At 39.6% G+C, this 22,223-nt stretch overlaps 12 non-coding genes across 12 annotated transcripts; all 12 read left to right on the top strand.

The window, feature by feature from the left end:
- Positions 1-312: 312 nt before the first annotated feature.
- On the top strand, positions 313-385 carry trnal-caa (transfer RNA leucine (anticodon CAA)). The gene has a single exon. It is a non-coding gene; the product is annotated as a tRNA-Leu (tRNA).
- Positions 386-1,245: 860 nt separating this feature from the next.
- Positions 1,246-1,318, top strand: trnal-caa (transfer RNA leucine (anticodon CAA)). Its single transcript has one exon. It is a non-coding gene; the product is annotated as a tRNA-Leu (tRNA).
- Positions 1,319-1,709: 391 nt separating this feature from the next.
- On the top strand, positions 1,710-1,782 carry trnam-cau (transfer RNA methionine (anticodon CAU)). The gene has a single exon. It is a non-coding gene; the product is annotated as a tRNA-Met (tRNA).
- Positions 1,783-2,651: 869 nt separating this feature from the next.
- trnal-caa (transfer RNA leucine (anticodon CAA)) lies at positions 2,652-2,724 on the top strand. Its single transcript has one exon. It is a non-coding gene; the product is annotated as a tRNA-Leu (tRNA).
- A 388-nt stretch (positions 2,725-3,112) lies between these two features.
- trnam-cau (transfer RNA methionine (anticodon CAU)) lies at positions 3,113-3,185 on the top strand. Its single transcript has one exon. It is a non-coding gene; the product is annotated as a tRNA-Met (tRNA).
- An 867-nt stretch (positions 3,186-4,052) lies between these two features.
- trnal-caa (transfer RNA leucine (anticodon CAA)) lies at positions 4,053-4,125 on the top strand. The gene has a single exon. It is a non-coding gene; the product is annotated as a tRNA-Leu (tRNA).
- A 384-nt stretch (positions 4,126-4,509) lies between these two features.
- On the top strand, positions 4,510-4,582 carry trnam-cau (transfer RNA methionine (anticodon CAU)). The gene has a single exon. It is a non-coding gene; the product is annotated as a tRNA-Met (tRNA).
- A 411-nt stretch (positions 4,583-4,993) lies between these two features.
- trnam-cau (transfer RNA methionine (anticodon CAU)) lies at positions 4,994-5,066 on the top strand. The gene has a single exon. It is a non-coding gene; the product is annotated as a tRNA-Met (tRNA).
- A 392-nt stretch (positions 5,067-5,458) lies between these two features.
- trnam-cau (transfer RNA methionine (anticodon CAU)) lies at positions 5,459-5,531 on the top strand. Its single transcript has one exon. It is a non-coding gene; the product is annotated as a tRNA-Met (tRNA).
- A 395-nt stretch (positions 5,532-5,926) lies between these two features.
- On the top strand, positions 5,927-5,999 carry trnal-caa (transfer RNA leucine (anticodon CAA)). Its single transcript has one exon. It is a non-coding gene; the product is annotated as a tRNA-Leu (tRNA).
- A 399-nt stretch (positions 6,000-6,398) lies between these two features.
- Positions 6,399-6,471, top strand: trnam-cau (transfer RNA methionine (anticodon CAU)). Its single transcript has one exon. It is a non-coding gene; the product is annotated as a tRNA-Met (tRNA).
- Positions 6,472-6,863: 392 nt separating this feature from the next.
- On the top strand, positions 6,864-6,936 carry trnal-caa (transfer RNA leucine (anticodon CAA)). Its single transcript has one exon. It is a non-coding gene; the product is annotated as a tRNA-Leu (tRNA).
- Positions 6,937-22,223: the final 15,287 nt, after the last annotated feature.

Genomic DNA, 22,223 nt, shown 5'->3' with positions numbered 1-22,223 from the left:
TCAAAAGCGTAGACTGTTGTTCCTCTTGTAGTCCAAACAAGTGAGCTCTTTCTTTCTTCTTGGAATTGAGTTTTTCCCTTCTTTCTTTCTTTCTTTCTTTCTTTCTTTCTTTCTTTCTTTCGTAAGTGTTCTTGGAAGTGAGTTCTTCCCTTCTCTCTTTCCTCTTGCTTCCATAAGTGCTTCATATTCCTGTTGATGAACTGTTTTTTGGCACAAAAAGATAGCCAGGCTACCAAGCGAATGAAGAAATGATGGAAGCGCTAAATAAGTGCAAGAAAGTCATGTTCTCTTGTGGTAGGTAGATTTATATCAGCCTTGTTAGCGCAGCGGGTAGCGCGTCAGTCTCAAAACCTGAAGGTCGTGAGTTCAAGCCTCACACGGGGCATAGTCGTGTCTGTTGTAGATTTGCTTGCATGGTTTTGTAAGCGTTATGCGGTCTTCCTGTTTCAGCAAGAGGCGGTCCCCATCAAAAGCGTAGACTGTTGTTCCTCTTGTAGTCCAAACAAGTGAGCTCTTTCTTTCTTCTTGGAATTGAGTTTTTCCCTTCTTTCTTTCTTTCTTTCTTTCTTTCTTTCTTTCGTAAGTGTTCTTGGAAGTGAGTTCTTCCCTTCTCTCTTTCCTCTTGCTTCCATAAGTGCTTCATATTCCTGTTGATGAACTGTTTTTGGCACAAAAAGATAGCCAGGCTACCAAGCGAATGAAGAAATGATGGAAGCGCTAAATAAGTGCAAGAAAGTCATGTTCTCTTGTGGTAGGTAGATTTATATCAGCCTCGTTAGTGCAGCAGGTAGCGCGTCAGTCTCATAATCTGAAGGTCGTGAGTTCAAGCCTCACACGGGGCATAGTCGTTTGTGTTGTAGATTTGCTTGCATGGTTTTGTAAGCGTTATGCGGTCTTCCTGTTTCAGCAAGAGGCGGTCCCCATCAAAAGCGTAGACTGTTGTTCCTCTTGTAGTCCAAACAAGTGAGCTCTTTCTTTCTTCTTGGAATTGAGTTTTTCCCTTCTTTCTTTTTTCTTTCTTTCTTTCTTTCTTTCTTTCTTTCTTTCTTTCTTTCGTAAGTGTTCTTGGAAGTGAGTTCTTCCCTTCTCTCTTTCCTCTTGCTTCCATAAGTGCTTCATATTCCTGTTGATGAACTGTTTTTGGCACAAAAAGATAGCCAGGCTACCAAGCGAATGAAGAAATGATGGAAGCGCTAAATAAGTGCAAGAAAGTCATGTTCTCTTGTGGTAGGTAGATTTTTGTCAGCCTCGTTAGCGCAGCAGGTAGCACGTCAGTCTCAAAACCTGAAGGTCGTGAGTTCAAGCCTCACACGGGGCATAGTCGTGTCTGTTGTAGATTTGCTTGCAAGCTTTTATAAGCGTTATGCGGTCTTCCTGTTTCAGCAAGAGGCGGTCCCCATCAAAAGCGTAGACTGTTGTTCCTCTTGTAGTCCAAACAAGTGAGCTCTTTCTTTCTTCTTGGAATTGAGTTTTTCCCTTCTTTCTTTCTTTCTTTCTTTCTTTCTTTCTTTCTTTCTTCGTAAGTGTTCTTGGAAGTGAGTTCTTCCCTTCTCTCTTTCCTCTTGCTTCCATAAGTGCTTCATATTCCTGTTGATGAACTGTTTTTGGCACAAAAAGATAGCCAGGCTACCAAGCGAATGAAGAAATGATGGAAGCGCTAAATAAGTGCAAGAAAGTCATGTTCTCTTGTGGTAGGTAAATTTATATCAGCCTCGTTAGCGCAGCAGGTAGCGCGTCAGTCTCATAATCTGAAGGTCGTGAGTTCAAGTCTCACACGGGGCATAGTCGTGTCTGTTGTAGATTTGCTTGCATGGTTTTGTAAGCGTTATGCGGTCTTCCTGTTTCAGTAAGAGGCGGTCCCCATCAAAAGCGTAGACTGTTGTTCCTCTTGTAGTCCAAACAAGTGAGCTCTTTCTTTCTTCTTGGAATTGAGTTTTTCCCTTCTTTCTTTCTTTCTTTCTTTCTTTCTTTCTTTCTTTCTTTCTTTCTTTCGTAAGTGTTCTTGGAAGTGAGTTCTTCCATTCTCTCTTTCCTCTTGCTTCCATAAGTGCTTCATATTCCTGTTGATGAACTGTTTTTGGCACAAAAAGATAGCCAGGCTACCAAGCGAATGAAGAAATGATGGAAGCGCTAAATAAGTGCAAGAAAGTCATGTTCTCTTGTGGTAGGTAGATTTTTGTCAGCCTCGTTAGCGCAGCAGGTAGCGCGTCAGTCTCATAATCTGAAGGTCGTGAGTTCAAGCCTCACACGGGGCATAGTCGTTTGTGTTGTAGATTTGCTTGCATGGTTTTGTAAGCGTTATGCGGTCTTCCTGTTTCAGCAAGAGGCGGTCCCCATCAAAAGCGTTAGACTGTTGTTCCTCTTGTAGTCCAAACAAGTGAGCTCTTTCTTTCTTCTTGGAATTGAGTTTTTCCCTTCTTTCTTTTTTCTTTCTTTCTTTCTTTCTTTCTTTCTTTCTTTCGTAAGTGTTCTTGGAAGTGAGTTCTTCCCTTCTCTCTTTCCTCTTGCTTCCATAAGTGCTTCATATTCCTGTTGATGAACTGTTTTTGGCACAAAAAGATAGCCAGGCTACCAAGCGAATGAAGAAATGATGGAAGCGCTAAATAAGTGCAAGAAAGTCATGTTCTCTTGTGGTAGGTAGATTTATATCAGCCTTGTTAGCGCAGCGGGTAGCGCGTCAGTCTCAAAACCTGAAGGTCGTGAGTTCAAGCCTCACACGGGGCATAGTCGTGTCTGTTGTAGATTTGCTTGCATGGTTTTGTAAGCGTTATGCGGTCTTCCTGTTTCAGCAAGAGGCGGTCCCCATCAAAAGCGTAGACTGTTGTTCCTCTTGTAGTCCAAACAAGTGAGCTCTTTCTTTCTTCTTGGAATTGAGTTTTTCCCTTCTTTCTTTCTTTCTTTCTTTCTTTCTTTCTTTCTTTCGTAAGTGTTCTTGGAAGTGAGTTCTTCCATTCTCTCTTTCCTCTTGCTTCCATAAGTGCTTCATATTCCTGTTGATGAACTGTTTTTGGCACAAAAAGATAGCCAGGCTACCAAGCGAATGAAGAAATGATGGAAGCGCTAAATAAGTGCAAGAAAGTCATGTTCTCTTGTGGTAGGTAGATTTTTGTCAGCCTCGTTAGCGCAGCAGGTAGCGCGTCAGTCTCATAATCTGAAGGTCGTGAGTTCAAGCCTCACACGGGGCATAGTCGTTTGTGTTGTAGATTTGCTTGCATGGTTTTGTAAGCGTTATGCGGTCTTCCTGTTTCAGCAAGAGGCGGTCCCCATCAAAAGCGTAGACTGTTGTTCCTCTTGTAGTCCAAACAAGTGAGCTCTTTCTTTCTTCTTGGAATTGAGTTTTTCCCTTCTTTCTTCTTTCTTTCTTTCTTTCTTTCTTTCTTTCGTAAGTGTTCTTGGAAGTGAGTTCTTCCCTTCTCTCCTTCCTCTTGCTTCCATAAGTGCTTCATATTCCTGTTGATGAACTGTTTTTGGCACAAAAAGATAGCCAGGCTACCAAGCGAATGAAGAAATGATGGAAGCGCTAAATAAGTGCAAGAAAGTCATGTTCTCTTGTGGTAGATAGATTTTTATCAGCCTCGTTAGCGCAGCAGGTAGCGTGTCAGTCTCATAATCTGAAGGTCGTGAGTTCAAGCCTCACACGGGGTATAGTCGTTTGTGTTGTAGATTTGCTTGCATGGTTTTGTAAGCGTTATGCGGTCTTCCTGTTTCAGCAAGAGGCGGTCCCCATCAAAAGCGTAGACTGTTGTTCCTCTTGTAGTCCAAACAAGTGAGCTCTTTCTTTCTTCTTGGAATTGAGTTTTTCCCTTCTTTCTTTTTTCTTTCTTTCTTTCTTTCTTTCTTTCTTTCTTTCTTTCTTTCTTTCGTAAGTGTTCTTGGAAGTGAGTTCTTCCCTTCTCTCTTTCCTCTTGCTTCCATAAGTGCTTCATATTCCTGTTGATGAACTGTTTTTGGCACAAAAAGATAGCCAGGCTACCAAGCGAATGAAGAAATGATGGAAGCGCTAAATAAGTGCAAGAAAGTCATGTTCTCTTGTGGTAGGTAGATTTTTGTCAGCCTCGTTAGCGCAGCAGGTAGCGCGTCAGTCTCAAAACCTGAAGGTCGTGAGTTCAAGCCTCACACGGGGCATAGTCGTGTCTGTTGTAGATTTGCTTGCAAGCTTTTATAAGCGTTATGCGGTCTTCCTGTTTCAGCAAGAGGCGGTCCCCATCAAAAGCGTAGACTGTTGTTCCTCTTGTAGTCCAAACAAGTGAGCTCTTTCTTTCTTCTTGGAATTGAGTTTTTCCCTTCTTTCTTTCTTTCTTTCTTTCTTTCTTTCTTTCGTAAGTGTTCTTGGAAGTGAGTTCTTCCATTCTCTCTTTCCTCTTGCTTCCATAAGTGCTTCATATTCCTGTTGATGAACTGTTTTTGGCACAAAAAGATAGCCAGGCTACCAAGCGAATGAAGAAATGATGGAAGCGCTAAATAAGTGCAAGAAAGTCATGTTCTCTTGTGGTAGGTAGATTTTTGTCAGCCTCGTTAGCGCAGCAGGTAGCGCGTCAGTCTCATAATCTGAAGGTCGTGAGTTCAAGCCTCACACGGGGCATAGTCGTTTGTGTTGTAGATTTGCTTGCATGGTTTTGTAAGCGTTATGCGGTCTTCCTGTTTCAGCAAGAGGCGGTCCCCATCAAAAGCGTAGACTGTTGTTCCTCTTGTAGTCCAAACAAGTGAGCTCTTTCTTTCTTCTTGGAATTGAGTTTTTCCCTTCTTTCTTTTTTCTTTCTTTCTTTCTTTCTTTCTTTCTTTCTTTCTTTCTTTCTTTCTTTCGTAAGTGTTCTTGGAAGTGAGTTCTTCCCTTCTCTCTTTCCTCTTGCTTCCATAAGTGCTTCATATTCCTGTTGATGAACTGTTTTTGGCACAAAAAGATAGCCAGGCTACCAAGCGAATGAAGAAATGATGGAAGCGCTAAATAAGTGCAAGAAAGTCATGTTCTCTTGTGGTAGGTAGATTTTTTTCAGCCTCGTTAGCGCAGCAGGTAGCGCGTCAGTCTCATAATCTGAAGGTCGTGAGTTCAAGCCTCACACGGGGCATAGTCGTGTCTGTTGTAGATTTGCTTGCATGGTTTTGTAAGCGTTATGCGGTCTTCCTGTTTCAGCAAGAGGCGGTCCCCATCAAAAGCGTAGACTGTTGTTCCTCTTGTAGTCCAAACAAGTGAGCTCTTTCTTTCTTCTTGGAATTGAGTTTTTCCCTTCTTTCTTTCTTTCTTTCTTTCTTTCTTTCTTTCTTTCTTTCGTAAGTGTTCTTGGAAGTGAGTTCTTCCCTTCTCTCTTTCCTCTTGCTTCCATAAGTGCTTCATATTCCTGTTGATGAACTGTTTTTGGCACAAAAAGATAGCCAGGCTACCAAGCGAATGAAGAAATGATGGAAGCGCTAAATAAGTGCAAGAAAGTCATGTTCTCTTGTGGTAGGTAAATTTATATCAGCCTCGTTAGCGCAGCAGGTAGCGCGTCAGTCTCATAATCTGAAGGTCGTGAGTTCAAGTCTCACACGGGGCATAGTCGTGTCTGTTGTAGATTTGCTTGCATGGTTTTGTAAGCGTTATGCGGTCTTCCTGTTTCAGCAAGAGGCGGTCCCCATCAAAAGCGTAGACTGTTGTTCCTCTTGTAGTCCAAACAAGTGAGCTCTTTCTTTCTTCTTGGAATTGAGTTTTTCCCTTCTTTCTTTTTTCTTTCTTTCTTTCTTTCTTTCTTTCTTTCTTTCGTAAGTGTTCTTGGAAGTGAGTTCTTCCCTTCTCTCTTTCCTCTTGCTTCCATAAGTGCTTCATATTCCTGTTGATGAACTGTTTTTGGCACAAAAAGATAGCCAGGCTACCAAGCGAATGAAGAAATGATGGAAGCGCTAAATAAGTGCAAGAAAGTCATGTTCTCTTGTGGTAGGTAGATTTATATCAGCCTTGTTAGCGCAGCGGGTAGCGCGTCAGTCTCAAAACCTGAAGGTCGTGAGTTCAAGCCTCACACGGGGCATAGTCGTGTCTGTTGTAGATTTGCTTGCATGGTTTTGTAAGCGTTATGCGGTCTTCCTGTTTCAGCAAGAGGCGGTCCCCATCAAAAGCGTGGACTGTTGTTCCTCTTGTAGTCCAAACAAGTGAGCTCTTTCTTTCTTCTTGGAATTGAGTTTTTCCCTTCTTTCTTTCTTTCTTTCTTTCTTTCTTTCTTTCTTTCTTTCTTTCTTTCGTAAGTGTTCTTGGAAGTGAGTTCTTCCCTTCTCTCTTTCCTCTTGCTTCCATAAGTGCTTCATATTCCTGTTGATGAACTGTTTTTGGCACAAAAGATAGCCAGGCTACCAAGCGAATGAAGAAATGATGGAAGCGCTAAATAAGTGCAAGAAAGTCATGTTCTCTTGTGGTAGGTAGATTTTTGTCAGCCTCGTTAGCGCAGCAGGTAGCGCGTCAGTCTCATAATCTGAAGGTCGTGAGTTCAAGTCTCACACGGGGCATAGTCGTTTGTGTTGTAGATTTGCTTGCATGGTTTTGTAAGCGTTATGCGGTCTTCCTGTTTCAGCAAGAGGCGGTCCCCATCAAAAGCGTAGACTGTTGTTCCTCTTGTAGTCCAAACAAGTGAGCTCTTTCTTTCTTCTTGGAATTGAGTTTTTCCCTTCTTTCTTTCTTTCTTTCTTTCTTTCTTTCTTTCTTTCTTTCGTAAGTGTTCTTGGAAGTGAGTTCTTCCCTTCTCTCTTTCCTCTTGCTTCCATAAGTGCTTCATATTCCTGTTGATGAACTGTTTTTGGCACAAAAAGATAGCCAGGCTACCAAGCGAATGAAGAAATGATGGAAGCGCTAAATAAGTGCAAGAAAGTCATGTTCTCTTGTGGTAGGTAGGTTTATATCAGCCTTGTTAGCGCAGCAGGTAGCGCGTCAGTCTCAAAACCTGAAGGTCGTGAGTTCAAGCCTCACACGGGGCATAGTCGTGTCTGTTGTAGATTTGCTTGCAAGCTTTTATAAGCGTTATGCGGTCTTCCTGTTTCAGCAAGAGGGGGTCCCCATCAAAAGCGTAGACTGTTGTTCCTCTTGTAGTCCAAACAAGTGAGCTCTCTCTTTCTTCTTGGAATTGAGTTTTTCCCTTCTTTCTTTCTTTCTTTCTTTCTTTCTTTCTTTCTTTTGTAAGTGTTCTTGGAAGTGAGTTCTTCCCTTCTCTCTTTCCTCTTGCTTCCATAAGTGCTTCATATTCCTGTTGATGAACTGTTTTTGGCACAGAAAGATAGCTAGGCTACCAAGCGAAACTAGAAATCATAGAAACGTTACAGAACTGCAACAACATCATGTTCTCTTGTGCTCGTTAGACGCGTCCTATTCGTGCTTTCTGTTTCAGCAAGATGCTGTCTCCTGCAAAAGCATCATCTTGTAGTCCATGGAACTGAGGTCTTACTGTCTTGCTGTCCTTGTTTTGTAGGTGCTACATTTTTTTTTGCTCCTGCATCATGGGCAGTTCATCAAGATGTCGTTCTGAGTAAGCGGGCAAGATCTCAACATCATGGAGAACGAGTTTATGGCAAACTGTAATCTTTGTAAGAGAGGCTACGTGTAGAGGCTATTCTCTGTAATGAAAAACCAGTGGAGTGACTCTAGGAACAGATGCTCTATTGAACTCATGAAAAGAAGTGAGCTGCTTGTCACCATGAACTTGAATAAACCATGTAGTGAATTTTACAGAACTGTACTTCATGAAAAAGAAATCTTTGCTGCTGAGAAGTGAAAAGAAGTACTCATGGAAAAAATGAGGAAGATCTGACTGAGAAGAAGGGACTTTTTTTGTTTGCACTTTAACTGGTCAGAATATTGCACTTTTGTTTGTGTGCTTAATAAAAATTTGTGAAATGCAGTCTACTTTCAGTCAGCTGCTGTGCTTTAAGATAAGTTAAGCTCATCAAAGCATGTGCTTTTCATTGATCCAAATTTCACTTTTTTAAATTTGTGTCTGTTCCTTAAAGTAAAAAACAAAAATCACTCAAACGGACTGTGAGTCTGTTCCTCATTAGATGTATAACAAGTGTTATAAATCGCCTAGGCAGACGCTATAGTGATCTGTGTGCAATGGTGTGTGAGACTTTAGCATGACATTAAAATTAATTTATTTCTTATTACTGGCATATCTTTCAGTGCGGGGGAGCGTAGTGACACAGTGGGTTGGACTGCATCCTGCTGTGTGGTGGGTCTGGGGTTTGAGTCTCACTTTGGGTGTCTTGTGATAGACTGGTGTCCCGTCCTGGCTGTGTCTTCTCTCTCTCCCGCCTTACGCCCTGGGTTCTGCTCTGGCTCACCACGGTCCTGTATGAGACAAGTGGTTCAGACAGTGTGTGTACTTCAGTGAGCTAAAAGCAAGTTAAATGTGTCTAAGATTCACTTTAGCATTTAATTCAGTCAAGCAGACTTCTTTTTTACACATATACAATAGCTGCAAAGAAATTCTCAGTATCGCTTACTTTCCTTTAAAGAACACAAAAGAGTCCCTTATTTTCTTCTGCAGGGATTGACAACCCTGCTTTTAAGATAGATTTGAACTGGCGGTCTAGGAATGACTACCCGTGTAATCGTTCAGTCCTCTGCTTCCCTACTTGAGTTTTCAAAGGGAGCTTCTTGGAATTTCCTGAAAATGCATATGAATGTGAAGCTACATTTGAAGAATTCCTTGAAGTATGTAATTTACACAAGCATTGAAGATAGGGACATCAGATGTTTCAAGAATTACACTGGGTTGGATTGTGGGGGACATTGCTGTTTTACAGCAATGTTGTGTGGACAAGCCTAGGAAAGCAGGTGCTCCTGCAAGTTAGGTTTGGACTGCAATGTAAGCTCAGCCATCAGTGTTTCTGAGAGGCCACCATGCTACCAACCGAGCTATCAAAGGGATCTGTGGCAAAGCTCTTGAAAACATTTTTGAATGCAAAACTTTAAAGTTTTAAGAACTCTTGGAAATATGTTTTTTTATACAAGTTTTCAACTTTTAAGAAATTGAAGCTAAAGATATTGGATATTCTGAAAGTTTTGCGGGGTTTGGTTGTGTGAGACATTGGTTTTACCTGAAAACACGGTCTCATTGCACCGTGTATGTATAAAAAACTTGAAGTGGACATTAAAACATCTTTTTCAGCTGTTTGCGAGAGCTTTCTTTCATGTCCATTCCTGTACAATGTTTCTGTATCACACGCACTAGTCATTCAAGCTATATATATATATATATATATATATACAGTCTATGCATGAGCTGTCTGTTGTCAGCATATGCATTCAGTTTGAGAATACAGATTGTTGGCTGTTGCAAAGCATTCCCTTCTGTGTTTTTATTCATGACGTCATCAGCAACTAGTCGACATTGACTCAACTTTCGGCACATAACTGTTGACTTTTAAAAATCTGAAGTCGTGCAACCCCTACAACTAAAGCCAGCTAAAGGGTTGTTCAGCACTTTATCATTATAATTTGTTTGATTGTTAACGATTTTTTGCTTTAAACAGGTTATTATCTTGATACTTAGGAGCAGTACTGGCAGTGACCACCAGAGGTCCTGCTCAAGATCATCTGGTTGAACCCAATTTTCCTGCTCCCAATAAGTTTATCATCTGTTCTATAAAAAAACAGAAGGCAAGCAACGGAGCTGTGGCTCCTCTCTCTCCAGTTCTGCGATAGTGAGAGGAACACTAGTCCTGAGCTTGTGTACTCATCTATTTTTCTTAGTCTCTGTGTGTATCTGAAAAGATACAAATTTCTGGATCCTACATCTTACAAGTTTTCTGACATCCTTCAAGTTCCCAGAATTCTTTTGTCAACAGTCATCTTATCCCCAAATCTCCTAATTGCTGCACACTCAAGTTTTCTTGTTGTCACAGCACAAAGCTTGCACTGATCCCATTTCCACACATGCAAGCACACAATCTGAAGCTGCTTGTCCCAAGCAGGGTGGCAGCAAGCCAGAGCCTAATCTGACAACACAGAGCACAAGGCTGGAGGGGGAAGGGACATACCCAGGACAGGACACCAGGTCATTACAAGGAACCCCAAGTGGGAATCAAACCCCCAACCCACCCGAGAGCAGGCCCTGACCAAACCCACTGTGCCACTGCACCCCCTCATTTCCACTATGCATTTGTAAATAGCACTTTAAATAAATGCTGCACTTGAGTCACAAACTTCCACACCTTCATATAATTGTGAGTGTTATAAATCTGTTTCATAGCAGACATACATTTCTTATATCTATTTTAGAAAATAAAATAAAAAACAATACCATGGTAATTAACCGGTGATCAAAATTAAATAACATTTTAAAATAATAAAACGTTTACATTTATTCATTTAGTAGACGCTTTTGTCCAAAACGACGTACATCTCAGCAAAAGTACAATTTATGTATTACATTAAGAGAAGGAGACATAGCTGCAGACATGAAAGTCTCAAGCAAACCTAGTTTGTTCTCTACCACTTGCTACACCGAGGTTCATCGTTCGAGCTGGTGCATAAGACACAGGATAGACAAATCCTGATACCCTCCCACCATTTTTTTTTTTTAAAAATATTATAAGATACACAAATGAGCAGTACAATACCAGAGTAATGGCTGAATAAAGGTTGTATCTGGGGATGCTTCTGGAGTTATGATGCGTGGACAGTTACACTGTAAATGAGCTGGAGAGATCTTGGGCGAAGTGAATCTGGAAAAGGTGGGTTTTCAGACCCTTCTTGAAAGTTGACAGACTTTCTGCAGTTCTGAGTGACAGAGGAAGGTCCTTCCACCACAACAGACCCAGAACTAAGAACCTCTGAGCTTTACTTTTCGTGCACGGGACCACCAAGCGAGCAGAAGTAGATGGGCGAAGGGGCCTGGCTGGGGTGTACCGGTTGATTAAGTCTTGTAAATAGCTGGGAGCAGTTCTATTGATGCATTTGTACACAGTAAGCAGGGTTTTGAATTTAATTTGGGCAGCTATAGGAAGCCAGTGCAGAGAGATGAGTAGAGGAGATACATGGGAGTGCTTTGGCAAATCAAACACAACTCGTGCAGCAACATTCTGTAGAAGCTGCAGAGGTTTGATGGCATTAGCAGGAAGGCCAACTGAATCTCGACTCACCTTGTTCTTATTTGTTGAGAGTGAGCTATGCTTGTTTTCATAAATGTACAATACATTTAGAGATGGGTACTTCTGGATATTTTTACATTTACAGATACCTCTCCATCTCTAATACTACTTTAGGCAGGGTTTTGTCATGAATTCTGTTAATATCAGTGACACACTAAGTTGGATATAGTCAGAAGGAATGACAAGGCTTGAACAAGTAATGGACTTTGGTAGGGTTTCTCCTACCAAAAAAAAAACATAAATCAACAGCAGTACTAAAATGAAAACAAGCATTAACTCCTGCTTTCTGTCTTCATATTCTGCAAGTTTCTTTGTAAAGGATAGTCTGTTTATATTGTGTTAAAAAGTGTTACTTCCAATGTAGTCCTCTAGTAATGCTCCCATTTGTCCATATCTAACCTAGTTTCTTCACAAAATATGCGGTACAATAAACGAGATTTTTTCTTGTTCAAAACCTTGTAGTCTTAGTAAAGGATGAGGTAAAGCTATGGAAAAAGATGACAAAGTAATCTTAGTTCTGTGCAAGCTTAAATTAATCCTTCAGTGTTTCAAATAATGCAGTGATCGCTTGCCTTTAATAAAAAGTCTTGCAAAACTTAATACTTTATTCTTTGATCCAGAAAAGTAAGTTGCTGTCAGTAAGCTGTGTCCACTTATGTAAGCAGTATGTAGGTTCTTCTTGCATCAGTGACTTTTGCCACTAAAAGTAATTTCAATTTATCTGCACTGCAAAATAACAGAAGAGACCCCTGCTCCCTGGATACTGGTGGAATAAAACATCTTGGACATTTAATTTTGAGTAAAATTTCAATTTATAATACATTTAATTTTTTTAAGGAGGCATAGCAGGTTTGACTGGGGCCCACCGTGTGTCGGGTCTGGGATTCGAGTCCTGCTTGGGATGCTTTGGGGTGGACTGGCATCCCCTTGTGCCCTGTGTTGCCGGGTTAGGCTCTGGTTCATCAGGACAAGCGGCAGTAGCCATTGCATGTGATTTCTCACACACATTTTCTGAACCGCTTGTCCCATGCAGGGTCGCGGGGAACCAGACCCTACCCAGCAACATAGAGCATGAGGCCAGAGGAGGAGGGCACACTCAGGACAGGACATCAGTCCATCGCAAGGCACCCCAAGCAGGACTCGAACCCCAGACCCACTGGAGAGCAGGACCCGGTCCAACCCACCTGCACCACCACGCCCCCCTGCATGTGATTTCATTTTTTTAAATTACATTTACTGAAAAATCACATCTGCAACTATGTCTCTCTCCTAATGTAACGCACACATAGTATTCTCTCTGAGATGTACGTCGCTTTGGAGAAAAGTGAATGCTAAATGAATAAATATAAATGTAAAATTCATAATATGTCTAACAAAGGTTGAAGGTAAAACTTACTTTGCATTCCTTCATGCCCTAAATGTATTTAATCATGGCCTCTGGCCATTTTAACTTCAAACATAATGAAAGCAGAAAATTCAGAAGTGAATATATATGTTATAAAGAAGTATAGAAGAATATTTCTTTAACAATGTGATGGTTTTATAATTTGAAATGTCAGGATTTTTCAGCAAAGAAGTGTTTTAACATTTTCCACTAGACCAATTTCAAAGCAATGCAGCAGACTGTGGCTTACTCCAAATGACAGTCCGTTAAACTAAATGGCTTTGCTTTTAAAGAGGGATATGCGCTGAACAAATTTTTATCCCTCAATGTGAAGTCCATGTTTAATTGCACAGTGTTCTTGTCACATTTTTTGACACAGATGTATGTGCATGTACATTTCCCTTTCGAATCCTATGCAAAGGATTAAATGCTGCTTTGATGTCTTTTTTAGAAACAGCATTTTAGAAAATAAGAATGTGTGAAAGCCAATATCTGAATGGTTTACTTCAACGAACCTTGACAACCTGGTTCAGAATATTTACTCACTTATTCAGACTCTTTAATGGAGTTTCATTAATTTGCAATGTTGATTAAAAAGTCATGTTTGATAGATCAGTTAAGCAGTTTGTCATCAAAATGCATAATATTTTTGTGTCAGAGTAGCTTGTAACAACAAACAGTATGAAGTCTTGTGCGCTTTTACATTCATAATTCAATATTTTTAATATCTTAAAATATATTGTAAGTTTAGCTGACAAAACATAGTCCAACATGCTATGGTCAGTCTATGAATTTTGAATCTAGTGAATTTTTCTAAAAAAAATAAAATGATCACACGTGAAATACACAAATTACAATTTGTTCATTTAGACCAAGCATAGACCCTATAATTTGCACTACTAAATTAAAATCTGGGACGGGGGTGCTGTGGCGCAGTGGGTTGGACCGCAGTCCTACTCTCCGGTGGGTCTGGGGTTCGAGTCCCGCTTGGGGTGCCTTGTGACGGACTGGCGTCCCGTCCTGGGTGTGTCCCCTTCCCCCTCCGGCCTTACGCCCTGTGTTGCCGGGTAGGCTCCGGTTCCCCGTGACCCCGTAAGGGACGAGCGGTTCTGGAAAAAAAAAAAAAAAAAAAAAAATTAAAATCTTCATCATGCACAGCAGACAGGGTCGTGACTTTCTGTATTATCTGGATTGCTCTTGGAGATTTGGACAGTATGCTTTGAATAAAAATATTTCTCATGCACAGTGCATTTGTGTTACAAACAATTCAAACAGCTTTAAATGGTACCGTAATAGAAATCTGATCAAAAACAAAATTTTATGATAAAATCAATTGCAAGATCCTTGGTTCACCAAGGGATGGCAGTACAACTCTTCTGTTATATACTTTTATGCTGCGACTTCTCGATCAGGTCGGATAGAGATTTCACCCTTAAAACACATTCACAAACCCAGAGCACTAAACTGTTGAATGATGCTGCTTTTGATTAAAACAAACTAATAACTAAATATTACTAACCTGATCATACAAAGAATTGTATTCATTTAGCTGATGCTTTTCTCCGAAGCAACTCATAATGGTAAACTACCTGTAATTTACACTTTTGATTAGAGCCATTGAGAGTAATTCAGGTAACTTTCTGACTTGCAACTTTTGGAACCAAATGCAACAGTTCTAACTACTGCACTACCAGATGCCCACTCATAGCAACTACAGATAAAAGTAAACCTGGCATAAGATTTTGAAGTTGTCTTTTTTCAGAAATTTTCATACCTCTCAATTCTAAGGGTCTGAGTATAGATGCAAGGAATTGGCTATAAATTGTAACACTGTTGAATTATCAAATGTTAAAGGTCTTATGGATGCCATCTTTATCCAGCCATTTTCATTAACTGTTTGTCCTGAGAACAAGTCACACCATTGCACACACACTGAACTGGATCCAAACCTACACCTGGAAAACTCAGGGGCAGCAGGGTGACAATGCTAGTCACTGTGCCACTGTACCGCCTGGCATCCCATAGGAAAACCAGAAAAATTCAGGAAAGATTGCAGTATGCCAGGTCTTCAAAGTCTGCATTTGTTCTCTTAGGTGCCGTCGTGCTGATGTCGACTCATAGCCACTCTATGGATAGCTGATATCTTTACTAAATACCATTAAATGTATGGTTACAATCTTCCTGTAAGTAGTATCATCAGATGGTTCAATGAAGCAGAACCTTCAACTGCAATGACAGTGTTTAATAACAACAGGTCAAGCCTCCATACACTATCTAGGAAAAATTATCACAGACTTATCTAAGATTCATCTCTTGTACAGATGCACCTGCTATTACTTTTACAAAGCAGGAAATTTAAGCACTTAAGCTGTTAGTTCAGAGCTGCCAGATGGCACCTCTCAAAAACCACCTGGTTCATTGCTGGGATTCTTTTACCCTGTTCCTAGGGTACGTGCCTGAAATAGGGGATGATTGTGATAATTGTCTATCCCCCTTTATTGTGCCTTAATTATTATGTGAAGAGCATCCCATAATTATTGTGGGAAGCATATTTGCTTACACATTTAACTGGGCATGGGATTTACTCAACTGGAAGGCTTACTTACATCACCTGCTTCTCATGCTACTTGAAATAATATTTGATGGTAAGCTATGGCTCAAAAAATGCTTCTCCTACTTGTCAGTCAAGCAGCTGGTGTGGTGTCATAGTTACCCCTTGTAAATGTATATAATTGTTTTAAGTTTTTAAAAATTATCTTCTGTATTTATATTTTCCAAAGAAATTATGCTGCATAGACATTTATGAACAGATAATCACACACACAATTTCTGAACTGCTTGTCCCATATGGGGTCATGGGGAATTGGAGCCTAACCTGGCAACACAGGGTGTAGGGCTGGAAGGGGAGGGAACACACCCAGGACAGGACGCCAGTCCATCACAAGGAACCCCAAGCGGGATTTGAGCCCCAGGCCCACCAGAGAGCAGGACCCGGTCCAACCCACTGCGCCACAGCACCCCCCCAGATAATCATTAGCTAATTAATGCTTTTATGTTTTTAAAATATTTTTTCAAAGACTCAAAGTATCTTGCAGCTGGTAGTGTAGAGGTTAGAGCAGCTGCCTTTGGAACCACAGGGCTGAATCACACCTGCAGCATATAGCTCTTATATACTCTATACTCTTGAGCAAGATATGTACTTTGAACTGCTCCAGGAAAATAACCCAGCTGTATAAAGGGGAAAATAGTTGTAGGTACCTTACCATTGCAAGATGAAAAGTGTGAAAAGCTAAATTAATAAATGTTAATGCTACTGTAGTTTGGCTTAGTTGCAAATGATGTGGTTGTTGTACAATACATTTTACAAAGAATTCAAATACCTCTTAAACAAACTTGTCGAGTTAGATAATGCTAATTTCAGCTTGGGAGTTAGACATTCTAGAAGTGTACACATCATATGAGTTCTGACAAAAGACACGTGAAATACACAAAGTAGCTTATGTTTGCGTAAAACGTAAACATAAACTTTTACATTTCACGTAAATGTCCTTCTGCATTAGCATAAACACAAATACACAAAGTAGAGCTCCCTTTTCACTTGACCCTCCCTCTCTGTTTGTGAGAGTCTACCGACAAACATGAGTCTGACTGAGATGGAAGCATACAGTTACATCACAGAATTTACTGTATGGCTGTCCAATTTTCCTAATGTAAAAATGCAAATTAACTTTTCATGTGTTGCGAATGGTAAAAAAGAACAATTAAAAGTAAAACATTCATTCTTGCTGCATTTTGTGTAAAAAATGCATTCAAAATGCTTTACTAGACATGCCTAGATAGGGAGTTACCCATTATTTTGTCAGTATGCTACATACACAACAAAAGAGTTACATTTTAATTACCAAGGACCATGCTTTTCCCATTTCAAACCTTTTTAAATGATAACATTTGGTTAACAAATGTGTTTCATAATGGACTAAAGATCTCACCTGCTCCAGTGAACTAAGAGTCAATATGAGGAAATTTAATTACTTCTCTGGAAGCTGAGAAGGTTGAGGGGTCAAAATGTAAGTGCACAGCTGCATGAAATGACTAATGTAAAGTAATGTGTACATCATGAAATACTAAAATAAAGTTAAAGACATCCTTTAAAAGATTTAAAGATTCTGAAAACTTCAGCATGTAAATGAAGGAAACAGGAGAAAGTCGTACACAGTATTTCACGTTGAATGAAGGCTGCAGTAATTCTGTCCACTGGCTTGTTATTCTATTGTGTATTTATTATTCTATGTTCACACCACTGTTGTCATTTCCACAAATGAAGATTGGCTTCCAATGGTTTTGTAGTAAGCTACATACAAGAGTTTACATAGAAACAGACAAATCACAATTTACATGTTACCAGGATTTAGGGACAAAAACACTATTAAGGAAAAAAATGTTATCCACTTCAGAGATCTTCTCAAGAAATACCCTTTAAAACTTTCTTCACTTAACAACTATACAAAATGAACACATTTCCTGGTTCACTTTTTAAAATCTGAAATGTGCAAAATAAAAATATAAGCACTATTTTGGAATTGTTTATCAGAAGGAACATTAACAAATTCACTTATCATTTCTTTAAAAACATGTACAATGCAATGTAGATCCTCTCTTTATAAAAGAGAGAACAGTGGCTTAATGAGCTTGCTTTTGAATAAATTCATAAATGGAAAATAAAATAATGCGGACCTAATGAAGGCAAACTAACTTTAAAACGACTGCAATTGGTCTAACCGAGGTGTAAAGTTTAAAAAAGGTGAAGGTCACTGAAAATAGAAAAGAATGTCCCTGCCAGTTATTTTTTCAATTCATTCTCTGCACTCACTTTATTACTTTCTGATTTAATACAAATTAGCTTCGTTCAGCCCCAGTTTTGCACGCATTATGTTTAAATTAAAATTTCCCGATTAGAATGGATAACTCAGCCTAGATGATCATGCTAACTTGGAGAAAGTCTTTTATGGAAACATGTAAGACCTTGGAGCAACAATACAAAGGTCATAATTTTAACTATCACCTTTTAATATGGTGGCTATTGTGCAAGTCACCTTTTATTCCAAACACTTTCAATTCATTGTCTTCCAAAGGACTATCCATCAGCTGGGAATATATATTAAGAGAAAAATCTAAACACATCTTGACTAAGCAACATTGTCAGACTTAGGAATACAAAGTGTCGTGAAATGCATTTAGCATTGGAGCAATATACAGCAGTGTGGCATATTTTATTAGTAGTCAAATAATCATAATTTCATTCATACTCTAAGATATATTTTCATTAAGTTTTTATGCTTATATATTCAACAAAAGCAAAAGCACCTTCAAGGAGGCATGGTGGTGTGATGGGTTTGGCTTGTGCCCGCTGTGTGGCGAGTCTGGGATTAGAGCCCTGCTTGGGGTGCCTTGTGATGGATTGTCATCCTGTCCTGGGTGTGTTCCTTCAGTCTTGCTCCCTGTGTTACCAGGTAGGCTCCAACTTTTATCAACCCCGCTTGGGACAAGCGGTTCTTGATGATGGATAAAGTACCTTTGCTTTCAATATTAAAAATTATTGTTATCATCAAATAGACAGTATATTTTTGGACATCACAGTGTAAGTGATTATTTTAAGTGGCCATAATGAAACCTGGTAACATCTATATGTTTTTTGTATATTTAGTGTACCTTGCATGGCAGTAGAACAATAGTGTGGGTGCTTCACAGTGCATGGGCTGTACAATCAGTTGTAAATTTTATTCCCATTTATCTGTGAGTTTGTTTTCTCCTTGGGTTTCCTCCAGGTACTTTAATTTATTCCCACATTCCAAAGACATCACTGCCGACTCTCAGTACCCAAGCTCCAGACCACTGTAAACCTAGACTAGACAACTAATTTACCAGTAGTGAGTGGGTCATTTAGTTTGGGTGCAGATCTAATTCACCATGTCTTAGGCGTATTCTGTCACTGAATGAGTAAATATTAGAGGAGTCAAAGTCTTGTTAAGTCTATGGTCATTTAGTTCAATCACAATGACTGTATTGAAGTGTAAACACAATAAAATTATTAAAGATCATTGTTCTGATTCACACTGTAATCCTTGGATTGCAACTGAACATCATTTCAGCTTCATGACATGATACTCTATATTGTGAGACCGCAGTTAAAAAAAATCGTTACATACACACACACACACGCACACACACACACACACACAGTAGCTGAAGCCGCTTGTCCCGAGCAGAACTGCTGAGAGCCGGAGCCTAACCCACCAACACAGGGTGTAGGACTGGAGGGGGAAGGGACACACCTAGAACAGGATGCCAGTCTGTTACAAGCCACCCCAAGTGGGACTCGAACCCCAGGCCCACCAGAGAACAGGACTCAGCCGAACCTGCTGCGCCATCACACCCCCCTAAACAACAGTTAGTGATGTAAAAATAATGACTTCCAGAACTTACAATCATTTTGTTCGTGAGGGGTGGCTGGTGGTATCGTGATTGGAGTGGTTGCCTTTGGCTCCAAAGGTTGCCAGTTCGATCCCTGCCTGTGGCTGTAGTGCCCCTAAGCAAGGTGCTTGTCCTGCAATTGGTCCAGTACCTTTACCCAGTTATGTGCCTGGGTGCCTAATTGTGCCCCTGTGATGGACTGGTGTCCCATCCAAGGTGTGGCCCCCTTCAGCCTTACACCCAAAGGTAGAAAAAAAAAATCTTGTTGGGATGGAAAAGCACTGCAACAATACCCTTGGATGATTAATGAACTTTTAACAATAGTTTTTACAAAAGGCTAACATCTTGGTCTTAGCTATTGAATGCAGGCGCTAAATCCAACCCAAGGGTATAACTTTGAACTGGAATGAACCGAGAATCCTGACATGGCCGGTGCTAAATTTCCCGTAACATTTAAATCACAATGAGGCTGGGAAGACTCTTCTCTAGCTATCTCTAAGATCAAATCCAGGCAGAGTTTGCCATGTCATAAATGAAGATACTCAAGAGGTCTACATGATTAGCAGTTAGTACACTTTATAGTGTTCTTTAGCTCATCCAAGAATTGCAGGTTATTGTATACACGTTTTACCTTATTGTACACCCACTGATGATCAGTATAGAGTGGGAGAGAAACTACGCTTAATACAATGGTTTGGTGGTCAAAACAAATTGTGTCAGTGATTTTTGAATGAAGAGAAGACAATACATAGAAGCTTCTGTTCCTTCCCCATTTGAAACACCTTTTTCCCCATTTGTTAACATTGCACATTAAGAAGTACAATCAACACTACCCAGGCGAAGATCACTTTTTGTAGTGCATTATTATAAGCTATTTTATCCTTTGCCATGTGTGTTGTGAGCTGTGAATGTTTTCTATGAGACAATTCATATGAGTTATGTGAAAGCAACATTGCAGGCCTAGCTCCAAGTGTGGATGCTCCTTTGCTTTACCTTACTTGACAGTCTTCTGGTGGTGTTTACAAAAACTTTTTTAATCAGTCTTACTCTGAACTGATGTCAATGGAAAACTACAGAAACAATTCACCCTGTTACAATAATGAAAATGAGTGTAACATTAATAATTAATTATTATCATCAGCAATTTGGTTCATCTGAATTTGGCCTTTAAAATTTAAAGTATTTATGCAGAGAATATGATGAATGTGAATCACTTCTTGAAAAAGAACAAACAGGTGTAGTAAAGATTGCTAAAACAAATTCTGTGCCCATTAAAAGAACTTGAAAGTAATGAATTTGATAAAATTTTCATATTACCTATGCACCAGAATAAGGTTTTACAATACTTTAAAAGATCATGAATGCATATGACCGTGTTTTCATGTTTTTAACAGCTCTTCGTGTTCTGGCTCATTACTGAAGAGGACAATTTGTACTTCAATACATTTGATGGTGTATGAAACTATAAAACCATGTCTGAACACCAAAATGTATTTGAGAATACTTAATGGACAATAGTACTTCTCTGTAACCTACTGCATATCAAAAAAGAGCATAACTGTGTATCTGTGTGACTGCATTCACAATGTGACCATAAAATGCAATGTAAATTAAAGTACTATGCTTAATTAAACATTGTAATGACCGTTAGGTTATCACACCAGAATTGTTCTGTGGCATTTAAAAACAAGATGATAACAGCAATCCTCAGTAAACAGTGTACACAAATCAAAAACTGATATATTAAAAGATATTTGGGGGAAATTTGCTGTTAAAAGGTTTACTACAGTACATGGTTTTCAAAGAAATGTATAACACATAGGGGGCGCAGGTGGCGCAGTGGGTTGGACCGGGTCCTGCTCTCCGGTGGGTCTGGGGTTCGAGTCCCGCTTGGGGTGCCTTGTGGCGGACTGGCGTCCCGTCCTGGGTGTGTCCCCTCCCCCTCCGGCCTTACGCCCTGTGTTGCCGGGTAGGCTCCGGTTCCCCGCAACCCCATATGGGACAAGCGGTTCAGAAAATGTGTGTGTGTGTGTGTATAACACATAGATAACATATTTCTGTCCTCACTTGGAACAGTGGATGGAAATAGGCAAACTGATATCAGTAATACTTGTATGCATCTAAACTTTTTCCTTTTATTTACATGAAGCCTGTTAGGGTTGTTTTCAAAATATTTGGGTGACTATTAATCCTAAAATGCATATAAGGATTTATAGTAATATTTGTACTTATATCAAGTGCACAAAAGTAGTTTTTATGTTTTTTTGCCATACCGACAGTTGGATGACAACTTGCAAAGTAACAGTATTTCTTGTGGCAGCAGACTTTTCCATATGTTTATAAACTGGCAAAATAGCTCACTAAAAATGTGTCATTAAAATACTTTATCTTTCTATGTTTTCAGAAAGCTGGTAATGTGCAACTACACATTTGTTACATCAATGGCATTGGATATCATAAAGCACAAACCTGAAAAAGAGGAAGCTCCAATCAGAAAAATTAAAAACTTAAAAATTTTCACTGCATTTTACATGTCCTTACTTTTTCGTACTTTGCTGTTTACCAACAGCCAAACTTATTTGCTAGTTGTCATTTCAACTTCTGAACAAATCCTAAGGAAAATATACTTTTTACACATTTGTTGAACTTTTTTAAAAGAAAGTGACTGGTCAGTGGGAGATTTTCCTCTTAGTTTACCACAGACTTTTATAGAATATTTTAAGGAATATTTTGTTGGTGTCGCTGAAGATAAAGTGCTAAATATAATGAGTTATTTTTAGTGTATAGTTGAGTTCGCCAAAGCTTTGCTTTATGGAACATAAATCAATGCATGCCATATCTTTACAAACAAGCTATATTTACTTGCTATCCTTCTTCTTTTCATTTGTGGCCTTATCAAAATGATAACTTTAATAATAAAGTTTCCCTTCCACCATTCACACCTAAGTAAAAATGAACAGCAAAACAAGGAATACACTGCATACTGAAACAGAAAGTTACTCACAGCTGAAACACATCTGGCCTGTTATGGCCGTCATATATACTTGTTGGAAAAGAGGAATTTTTCTTCTGTCCAGGTGAGTTGGCTATATTTACGAGTGAGGTAGCATCAGTTCAGTGTAATAAATGCCATAGAACTAATCAGGTGATTCAGTGCATCCAATGCAACATTAACAATAAATTCTTCAAAAAGGCATAATGTACAGTTTAGTTATGTTTTTAACAGAATTCCACATAATCGGTAGCAGAAAGGAGTGCACAT

The sequence above is a fragment of the Scleropages formosus genome, chromosome 20, assembly GCF_900964775.1.
Source record: "Scleropages formosus chromosome 20, fSclFor1.1, whole genome shotgun sequence".
Classification (NCBI taxonomy): Eukaryota; Metazoa; Chordata; class Actinopteri; order Osteoglossiformes; family Osteoglossidae; genus Scleropages; species Scleropages formosus.
The sequence above is the reverse complement of the archived record's forward strand: the minus strand, read 5'-3'. Positions and strand labels throughout refer to the sequence as shown.